Source organism: Aplysia californica, unplaced genomic scaffold, assembly GCF_000002075.1.
Source record: "Aplysia californica isolate F4 #8 unplaced genomic scaffold, AplCal3.0 scaffold00124, whole genome shotgun sequence".
In the NCBI taxonomy this organism is placed as follows: domain Eukaryota; kingdom Metazoa; phylum Mollusca; class Gastropoda; order Aplysiida; family Aplysiidae; genus Aplysia; species Aplysia californica.
The window spans coordinates 815,686-826,859 of NW_004797394.1; the positions used below are offsets into that span (position 1 = coordinate 815,686).

At 41.6% G+C, this 11,174-nt stretch overlaps 1 protein-coding gene across 2 annotated transcripts in view; it reads right to left on the bottom strand.

Moving 5' to 3' along the window:
• LOC101845914 overlaps nt 1–11,174 on the bottom strand; it is a 210,701-nt gene that overhangs the window by 92,134 nt on the left and 107,393 nt on the right. The window lies entirely within an intron of this gene.

Below are 11,174 nucleotides of genomic sequence, written 5' to 3' on the forward strand. Positions count from 1 at the left end.
GGGAGTTCTCTCTTTAGAATGGAATGCCAGGGAAGAAAGACGAGTCTCTTGTTAGTATAGAGCCGGAAGCAGGAAACAGCTTGGCACGTAATATAACAAGAGATAATGTTCATGCGTTCACCTTTATGTGGTTGTGCTTATATCTTCTTTATTTCTCTCCTCACACGGCCCCCCCTTCCCTTCATCTCCATCCGCCCCTATAAACACACAACTCTTCTTATCCACTCTTCACACTTAAAAGGTTTGTTGGTTGTTTGTTTTTTGTTTTTGCATTCTGGCAACATTCATGCAATAATATTGGTGCTGGAGCGTGATATGGGAAGTGAGTGGTGGCATTCGAGGAGAGGGAAAGTGGTCTGATCCGTTCAGCAACCCCCCCCCCCCCCACACACACACACACACACACACACACGCACGCACACACACACAAACACACAAACACACAAACACACAATAAAAATACATGATTAGCAAGAACAAATCTGTTGGGTTTTCAAGGTTTTTACAAGCGGCAAGCAATTTCTAAATTGTTCTTCGAATTAGTGTTCATCTTATCTTCTATTTTAAAAAAAGAAAAAAAAGTGCTAGTCCCACCTTTCTCATGACCGCTTCGCTTCTTTCGGAATTCCCTCAACAATCAACACACCTGATATCGTGAGTGTTTAGTTGCAGAGCTAACTTTTCTGCCTGTTCTCAAATTATACAGCAACGACATCTAAAAGGTATAACACCTGAATAATTACGCTAAGCATTGTTGTCAGTCAAGCTGTATAACGAGAGCTCAAGGATAGCATCAATTAGATTTCACGCACCAAAACATGTCAACTGTGGGTATTCTTTTATCTCAATATCACTTAGTGCACTCTATCTATCGCTTTTATTATTATGAGAAAACCGTTTATACAAGTGCTGCGAGGTCTGGTTACAAATTCAAACACTGAAGGTAAATTGAATAAGAATAAGCATTAGAATAAAGTACTATTGTTTCAGTGTCTACACTGAAAGGAAACATCTAGGTGCGTAGGTGCGTGCGCGCGTGCGTGTGCGTGTATATGTGTGTGTGTGTGTGTGTGTGTGTGTGTGTGTGTGTGTGTTTGTGTTTGTCTGCCTGTGTGTGCATGTGTGTGTGGTTGTGTATGCATATGTGTATGTGTGTTTGAGTGGCTGTGTGCACGTTTGCATTGTCACTACAAGCCAGTGGAAAAGTTTGTTTAAAAAAAATCATCGTATTTTTACGCTAAATCAAATCTTTAAAAATCGAAGCTGCTCACTTCCTCAACGGAACACTTAGAAAGTGGCCCTGCTCACGATATCTGGCTACTTTGCCAGCAAGTAAATCAGTCTTCTCCATCCTCTCTCTCTCTCTCTCTCTCTCTCTCTCTCTCTCTCTCTCTCTCTCTCTCTCTCTCTCTCTCTCTCTCTCTCTATCTATCTATCTATCTATATATCTATCTATCTATCTATCTATCTATCTATCTATCTATCTATCTATCTATCTATCTATCTCCCTCTCCTTTTTTTCTCTCACGCTTTCTCACTTTCTCCCCCCCCCCTCTCTTTATCTCTCACTTCTCTCTTTCTCTTTCTCTCTCTCTCTCTTTCTCTCTCTCTCTCTCTCTCTCTCTCTCTCCCCTCCTCTCTCTCCCAACGGCTCTCTCGACATTTGCGCGTGTGGCGTGCGTTTGTGAACGCGTATGTGTGAGCGTATTTCGGGTGCCTGCGTCCGTGTTTGCAAGAGCATGCCCGTAAACATTATAATATCGTATGTTCCGCGGCTGCCAAAGTTTTTGAACTTCAGAGACACGAGAGCGGATTGCCGTGAGATGTATCACTGTTCTCCAAAAGTCCTGAGTTAGTTTGTTTATCATTCAAACAGTTATCAGCCAGATCTCACTTGAAATTCCGATATATTTCAACAGATATCCAAAGGAGATTTGTGCACATGTGTAAGCAGCTTTTATTAGTTTACAGTTTTAAAAATATAATAAAACACATCACCACACCTTTCTGTTTGGAGGCAGCCAATAACAGGCGTCTGAATATAAACAGATCTTCGAGTGTGGTCAAAGAATACTCCCGAATGCTTGTTCAAGGAACGAAGGAAATGTTGAAAACTCTCGGTCTCACATGGACTGTCTTGATTTGTTGAGAGATGAATGAGGCAGGAAGAGAGAGAGGAGAGAGAAAGAGAGTGTGTGTGTGAGAGAGAGAGAGAGAGAGAGAGAGAGAGAGAGAGAGAGAGAGAGAGAGTTAACCACAGTGGGGGCGGAGATAGAGAAACAGTGGGAAGACAAGACAAGCAGACAGACAGACAGACAGACATTCCGACAGACAGACAAACAGACAGACAGACAGACAGACAGACAGACGGACAAATATACAGACAGACAGACAGACAGACAGACAGACAGACAGACAGACAGACAGACAGACAGACAAAAACAAAAGCAAAGAGGCACAGAGGCCCAGAGAAAGAGAAACGCTTTCGTGCTTACGAAAACATCGTCTTGTAGCTGGCTCGGCACGCGCATCATTTAGCCACGTGCATTAAGCTCTAACAGAAGACACAAGCGTAAATACACAAGAACCCCCCCCCCCCCCACACACACACACACCCTTTTCTCTCAACACCCCCATCCCCAATGCTTCTTGCCAACCACTACAAAAAATTCAGAGCAGGTCGAGTGAGCATAGACAAGTGAAGCGAAACATCTGCACCCAGGGTTATGAGGGTTCTGTGGGTCATTTGGGTTTAGCGAAGAACCAGAGAGAAGAACAAGGTACGTATAACTCATTAATTTGGGGCGCCCACATTTACACAATTTCGATCGTGTTCGAGAAGCACTACTTTGTTACTTCGAGGCTCCTTCTTACATAATTATGTCTTTCCGCCACACCCCTGATCTTTGGGTAGGTAAGATCTAACACCTGGCCCTCTCGAATAAGAGCAAAAAATCCCAGAGGTCCGGTGTACAAGTTGCGTACCTTAAAGATCCCTTGATGGTTCTAAAATCGATAAGAGTAAGCTCGGCCGCCATCCGTGCAAAATTCAAAATTAATTCCTACCATATTAAACATGTTTAATGTGTTCCCGGCGCTCATTTGACATTATGCAGTTGTGAGCGCCGTAAACACTTGTGTTTTTTTTTTTTATTAATTATTTTTAAAAACCCTTTAATACCTTACTTTCATCCTGTTTGTCAGGCCAACACGGAATGAGCCAAGATACACATTCCAAGTGACTGTCAGAAACACTCGATAAAACCCCCCCCCCTTTTTTTCCCCCTACATCCTCCGCTATAGAACGCATGTCGTCTTTGTGCAAAAGCCAAGAGTTTCACTTTGGTGGCAATATAAGCCGCCGTTTGCGTAAAATCCGGTATCGCATCAACATACCACCAAGACGAAAGCTGAGAGACTTTGATCTTGCCAGAGCTATGGCATAGCTGGAGGATGGAGTTGGAGCCCAAGAAGTTACCAGAAGGCTCGCAGTGTCATATCCTGTCATTGTCAGCCTGAGACAGCGCCATCAAGCCACTGGATCAGTCCAAGAACGCCCAGGTGCAGGTCGACCCAAGAAGACCACTCAGAGTGTTTGCATGTGATCCCTAACTTTTGTTGAAGTCTCTTTATCATAGAAACGGCTGCTTATTGGTCAAATGGAACAGAACTTCGTTGTGAGGTGGTGTCATGTCAAAAAATGGTTGCTCCTGGTGACATTACCCCAAACTGACATATGCTTTTCTTTATCAAATTTGACCCGAAAGTCCATACGGATCAATCGAATTTCGCAATGTGCAGCTGCCTTCTGATTGGCTGTTTTCATCAAACGTATTAAACGTATCAAATGATGGCAAATAAAATAAAAACACGTTTGATTTTGGAGGATTTTATCAAATTGTACCAAAAAAGTAACTTTTACCCTTCTAGGAAGGACAACTAGCCCACCCCCAAAAGCTTCAAATGGATATTTGACGAAACGAATAAAATGGAACACGCAAGATTTAAGAGTATTTGTTCAAGTTTTGCCAAAATTTTAACTTTTTTTCATTCTATGAAGGACAACCAGTTCTGTGGTTCTAAAAGACATAAGTACCCTAAACGTGTAGAAAGACAGCCCTTTGTACCGAAAACGAATCTAACGGAAATACACAATGTTAGGTTATTTAATTGTTCCGAAAATGAATTTAAAACATATTACACCAACATTATTTGTAGCAAAACGGAATCTGAAGCATTGTTTTTGGGTGTGGTTGTTTTTTTTAAAACCGAAAACAAATTTAAGGCAAGTAAAAATCTTACCTGTACCGAAATGAATCCAAAGCAAATGGCCTACAATAAATGTTATTTGTTCTGAAAATGAATCTAAAGCAAGTACAAAAATGTTACGATAATATTTGATGATGTGAGTGAAACAAGTTATAAGCACGCTAAACATGTACAAAAGTAGAACTTTGATATGAAAATGAATTAAAAGAAAGCACAAAATAAGCTAACATTTTATTTTGTAAGTGAGAAATATTTATAAGGTGTGAACATGCTGAGAAAGCACAACGATGGCACTTTGTAATGAATGATATAATTATGAATTTAAATCGAGATCAAAAAGTATTGCGTGTATCTTATTTTGCATGTGAGGCACATAGTTAGCTGAGTGGGCACATTCTTGTATGACGTATTCGCGTAACGTGTAAGGTAATAATTTAGGAGGGTGTCTGCTATCTCAACCGCTGTTCCGCCTGCTTTGGGGAGTGATGCGAGAGGGTGAGCATGACCTAGCATACACGTGCGATATATCGCTTGCGTGTGCGCGTCCTTCCACACACAATCAGCGGTGCAATGCGACACATGGTAATTATTACGAGCCGCATCTTTGTTATTTCAACGGCAATACATTAGACCGTAATGTTAAGGGAACAAGCTCACAGAGACAAAATCGATAGTAACTGGCGGTTATCGGATCACTGAAATAGTTATGTTTTTTCTAGGACCTCAGCAGATTCTGCTCTCCAAAAAATGTTAGAGATTAAAAGTTTGTGATTGGCGGGTTCTCTTGAGTGGTTAGCTGTTTCTTTCCTATCAAAGATCTATCGTTCCCATCACTCCTCCTCTTTTTTATATTTGTTACTCTCATGTAACACCTTTAATCTTTGATTCCTACCAGACTCAAAATGTTTCGCGATCCCAGCGAGCTCACATGACCTTGTGCGGTAAATCACTGGGGAAAAAAAGCTGGAAAAAAATGATTTTCAGCACTGACTGTGTTTTAAGTGCCGCAAAATCCCCATAAAAAAAAAGAAAACAAAAAAGGTACAGACTTTACACGTCTCAAAATGTATGCTTCAAGGATTGGTGAGAGGTACTTTTATGGTACCATGGTGGACAACCTTCCTTCAGATATCGCGGGGGTTACGTTCTAAAACCTCCCGCGGTAAGAAAACATCCGTGAACTAGAAACGTTATATTTATTACATATTTTAAGCCTTCTCAAACCCTCCCCACAACCTTATAGTAACACTCCCTCTTGCTCTTTTACATATACCCAGCGGCAACAGAAACTTTCTACTTTGTTTTATGGTATTTGCACCCTAGTTCACTTGTGTTGGTGAGCGAAATGTTGCACATCTCTCACCATGTACTCAACGATGATTCCGCGTTAATCTTTTTCGTGAAAAAAATGTTTTCCCGTGATCACGTGACCTACATGCAAAGTAACATGTTTTGTAACGTAAGTTCCGCCGAAATTATGAAATCGTCTAAATTGTGTTTGGATCAACACATCAGCGATTTTAGAATCGAAAAAACAAGTTACATAGACATTCCAGCTGGCTTTTGTTTCTGAAATTGTTTTACAAGATGCCAAGGTTAAGCCCCGAGGAGCGGTGTTGGACAATTTGAACTCTCCAAGCTGTACTATCGGCCTGTAGAGTAGCGCGAATGCTTCATTGCTCCCATCCTACCATTAATATCCTGAAACAGTGGTTCCAAGTCACTGGAGTTACACCTGACAGACCCAGACCAGGCAGACCACAGGTCGATACCGCCCAAGAAGACAGACAAACACCACTCAGGTAACTGTGAGATCACTTTCTCAAAACGCCCAGCTCTGCATATCAATTTCATACAAACACTGAAAGAGTTATTAGCGATAGAAGGATACAACGGCGTTAAAACACATTCGGACATCGAGCAAGGCTGCACTGTAATGACCAACGTTTGCCATCTTTCCAATAATTACGTTTGAACTGACTGGGCCTAAAAGGTAGCTCCTAAAGCGACTGTAAGATTGTGTAACGACTGGGATAATCCTTGATTCAAGAGTGGAATGGACTGCCACAACAATTAATGAAAATAAGAAAGAAAAGACTGACTCGACCAGTGTGCAGATCATGTCAAGCTTGCATCATTGCAAGGGGCTACAATGCTCGCTACTGAAGTAAAATTTTGAAATCAAGGGGCACAAGTTTGTGATTAACACTGTGCCACAATGTGAGACTTGATCAAGAAGAAAAAGGTAAAACACTTCTTGACATACTTTGAAATCTGTCTGTGACAATTTGTGTTTTTATATGTTAAATAATAACCACAATACAGACTTCTTTCCAGGTGTACAGTTTCTATTGCCGCTGGGTATACTTTTTACACCTGAAAGATTGACAGACCCACAGTTCTTTAAAAATTAAATCCTTTTAAAGCTCTTTGCCTGTGGCGTGTAGAGCTTCCCTGCTTTTTTATTATTTTTTCCTAGAAAAAAAGCAACCCCCCCCCCCATGTACCGAATCCTTGAAATGTTACCCGATAAGGAAAGGGAACTGTGTGCCTATCTGGTATTCTGAGCGCACCAACCGTAACTTGACGCCGTGCATGAAACTGCTTTCAGAAGACTCATTTTTGCCAGGCACGAGCGTACGAAGGCTTATATTGGTGCGTGCTGACATTTCGTATTCAATTGTTCTCCAAAGGTGTCTTGGCCCGTTAACCATGACATTTCTGTTTCCATGCCCTTTTGAAAATGCTTTCACTTTGTGAGGCATCGGCTGTTTATAACATTTTCTGTATAGTCTTGGTAGGGAACAGTTACACATCGTGCCACGTGGAAGTTTTTTTTGTTGTAGTAAAAACACTTAGTAACAGTAGGTTCACTCAATTTCAATAACAATGCGACTGATATATTACATTTGAATCTTTATTTGATATATCTTATCTGAGTTTATTACTGTTTATAATTTTAAAAAAAATAATTTCAGAAATATTTCTTTTTTCTTTTTTTTTTTAGGGGGGGGGGGGGGTGTTGCATGATATTTATTTATTTATTAAAATACAATTAATTAAAGCATGACTTAACTTCACTCTGAAAATTTTGTGAAAACATGTATCTCACAAGGGGTACGTCCACCATTGTTAGCCAAAAACCTGCTGTCATGAAACGTATGAGAGCCCTTCTCAAACTCAGTGACTATCCTGAAACGAAGTGATTATTCGGACTCGAGTCGGATTAGACAAAAGTTATATTCGGACTCTTTAGTTTTAGTAGAGGTTTTTCGGCGCCCGCAACTGCATAAGGTCATATTATGCTCGCCAAGGGTTGGATGCCAACAGAGAAGTCGTTACAGGGAATCGGGCTTACTCTGCTCACCTCTCTAGCTTCAACAGCACAACGTCTGTTTCGACTCTCAAGGCATCCCGGAAATAACGTGTCACAAGAGTGTGACAAAGATACAAAAGAAGTAGAGGGAAAATGACGATAGTAAGAATTAGAAAAGAAAAAGTAGCACTTCCCTGTTGCAGTTCAGGCACAGTTATGAGCATGGCATTGATGAGTCAGCCAATTTACAATTTGGAATTCTACTGAGCATAAGAATATATTAATGTCCCCCCTTTGGGAATGGCCTAAAGACACTCCAGTCAGTAGCACCTCCCCGGGGGGGATGGGGGGGGGGGGTTGGACTCTGAGTTGAGTCCAGCGTGACGTCCGTTCCGACTTCCGACCCTTGTTCGTAAATATTTCCAGCATTTCTGAGTTTCTTTTTCTGATACAATAACAACCATCGAGACGTGAGCTTTAATATCCAGTTACTAGAATGATCCTCCCTGCCTTATTGGTATGAACAGAACAACCAAGTTGAGTTGACCTTGCTGGGGCCAATGTTAATTATGTCGACCAATGAGATTGCACGTAGCGATCACGCACTCTTGGCTTGCTGGGGGTAAAGGTGTTAGGAAGAGGCCAGGGCTGTCGATTTTGTGCGATGTGATTTTAAAAAAAAACAATTACAGAAAAATTGTAAAACACAGCAAACATGAAATTAAACATGTGGAAAGACAAATGGTGGTGAAAGTAATAATGATGCTGTAGTGGTGGTGGAAAGACACTGAGTTGTCGGTTACCATGTACTTAGACACTGTCATTTGACAATGGGAGTGCAGTCTTTTTACTTTTGACAGAATTACACAGTCCTAGTAGGTAATTCTAGTTCTAATTCTGGTTTTACATAAAATCCCCCGACGACAGTTATATTATGTAACCTCCTTACACTCACACAACTCACTTAGAATCCGAGTCCGAATAAATACAACTTTTTTGGGACTCAAGTCCGAATAGATAATACCCATATTCGAACTCGAGTCCGAATAGAGCTGGCCCTCTCAAACTACAAATGGTGAAATGGTTTGGATTGAACGCCCCTATCAACACTATTAGGTTATATTTTAAGAGGCATCTTGTGACAATAAGGTGACAATCAAACATACGATAGTGTTTTCCTGCACCCGACGCGTTTCTCTCTCTCGCTCACTCTTTCTATGTATATGTATATATGTGTGCGTGAATTCGGCGCACCCACTGCGCGCGCGCATGTGTGTATGTGTGTTTGTGAGTGTGTGTGTGTGTGTGTGTGTGTGTGTGTGTGTGTGAGTGTGTGTGTGTGTGTGTGTGTGTGTGTGTGTGTGTGACTGTGTCTGTCTGTCTGTCTATCTGCCTGTCTGTCGGTCTTTTTCTTTTTCTTTCTTCCTCTCCTCCCTCCACCCCCCCTCTCTCTCTCTCTCTCTCTCTCTCTCTCTCTCTCTCTCTCTCTCTCTCTTTCTGTCCCTCCCCAACGCCTCCCTCCCCTTCTTTAACGCTGTCTCTCTCTCTCTCTCTCTCTCTCTCTCTCTCTCTCTCTCTCTCTCTCTCTCTCTCTCTCTCTCTCTCTCCCTTCCTCCCCTACCTCTCTTTCTCCCTTCCTCTCTCTCTCTCTATCTCTCTCTCTCTCTCTCTCTCTCTCTCTCTCTCTCTCTCCCCTCTCTCTCTCTCTCTCTTTTTCTCTCCGGGATGATTGCAGCCCTCGCATTGTTACGAGCACAAATCTCCGCCTGAGCTGGCTACTTGTCGAGTGTTGTTATGACGGGCACACGAGAGCAGTTGCGAGGAATGGAACCTACCGATTATGTTCCGTAACAGCCGTGTATATTAGCAGTCATCACTGCGGAAACTTGCTTAGGAAACATAATGTTATCTCAGTGTATTAAAACACTCTAGTTGCCACCGTTCCGCACAATAGAAGATGCCATTAGTGATGTACTGGTCCATACTTCTTTCTCGGTAAAGATGGTGCAGAATAGTCCCCTGAACATTCACGTCAATAGTTAACAATTGAAATAGGTGGAGGAGTTTAAATATCTTAGTATCACTTTGTCTGAAAACGGCAACAGGGAATGACAAAGCAAAAAAAAAAAAAAAAAGAAAAGGATGTAAGTAAAAGATGGAGCATGTGACAAACAAGGCCTATTTTGTGATGCAAAAATATAGGCCTCAGTGAGAAGCAAGGTATTGATGGATAATATTCTGCACTTTGTCTGTGTCTCTTGCTGGTGTCTGTGATATAACGGGCTCTTCACCTATGTCCTTGACTTACATTACCTTGTGAGGATTTGTACGTTTGTGTGCATGTTTATTTGTTGGTTTGTTTACTTGTTTGTTTTTATTTGAGTAAATAGAAACACACCAAGTAAGACAAACAGACAGAAACAACAGAGGGAACGCAAAGAAATAGGATCTACCAGTGGCGCCCTCCAACCACACGCTCGTAAGGATTTTATACAGGGTGCCCATTACGGCGGGTGGGTCCGATCACCCGACTCGGGTCGCCTGAAAACAAAACCTCGTATATTTTGTTCTATGGAATATCTCGGTGGTTCTGTTGGGATGCTGTATCTCACTCGGCTGTGCATGATCGAGGCCTCCTAAATTGTTTAATTAATTGTGCTTCTGGAGGGGGGGGGGGTTGTTACCTTCCGATTCCTGCTTAAACAATGTTTTTACTTCTTTTTTCTTGCAATAGGAAAAGAAGGAAAATATACATTTCACCCCCTTCCCCATACACCTTTTAGATGTTCGTAGATTACGACCTGCTGTTTACTGTTTCTGATAGACAGACATACATGTAGTTGCAACCTTAGCGTGACCTCCATTGTGAACCCAAAGTTGTTTGAAAAAAATTCGAAAAGAGGTAGGGTGGTTCGTTTTTTGTTGTTGTTTATTTGTTCGTTTGTTTTGGTTTTCTTGGTTTGGTTTGGTTGTTTATTTGGTTGGTGGGTTTGTTTTTAATATTTGTGAGTGTGTGGGGTGGGTTTGGGGTAAGGGGGAAGGGGTAGTCCAACTTTGAGAGATGCAAAATGGTACAGGTTTTACACCCCTATAAACTCTACTGGGTGAATTAAGAGGCACAGTCCAACTTTACTTGTAACTATTTATGTAAACACGGATAGACGCAGTAAAGGTCATTCTAAGAAATAACAAAGTTAATCCTTCGAAAGAAATCCCAAGATCATTAACACTGCCACCTTGTTACTAGACCGTGTTAAAGTCAACGGATTTATCACTGGATACAAAAGGGGAAACTCACCACAGGCGAATCTACCTAATCTTTCCCAGGGCAATTAATTGTGTCGACTCTCATACTAACAAGCTCAAGTTTCGGGAGCATTCGGTTACTGATAATTAGGACTCCAGTGTCATATTTATGAAGGCAGGAAAATGGACGCTTTACCCCTTAACAAACGGCGAACAACAAATTTCCACCATGGAGCGGCTCTCTGGATCATAACATCTCTCTCCTTTCTCTTTCTCTCTCTTTCTCTCTCTTTCTCTCTCTCTCTCTCTCTCTCTCTCTCTCTCTCTCTCTCTCTCTCTCTCT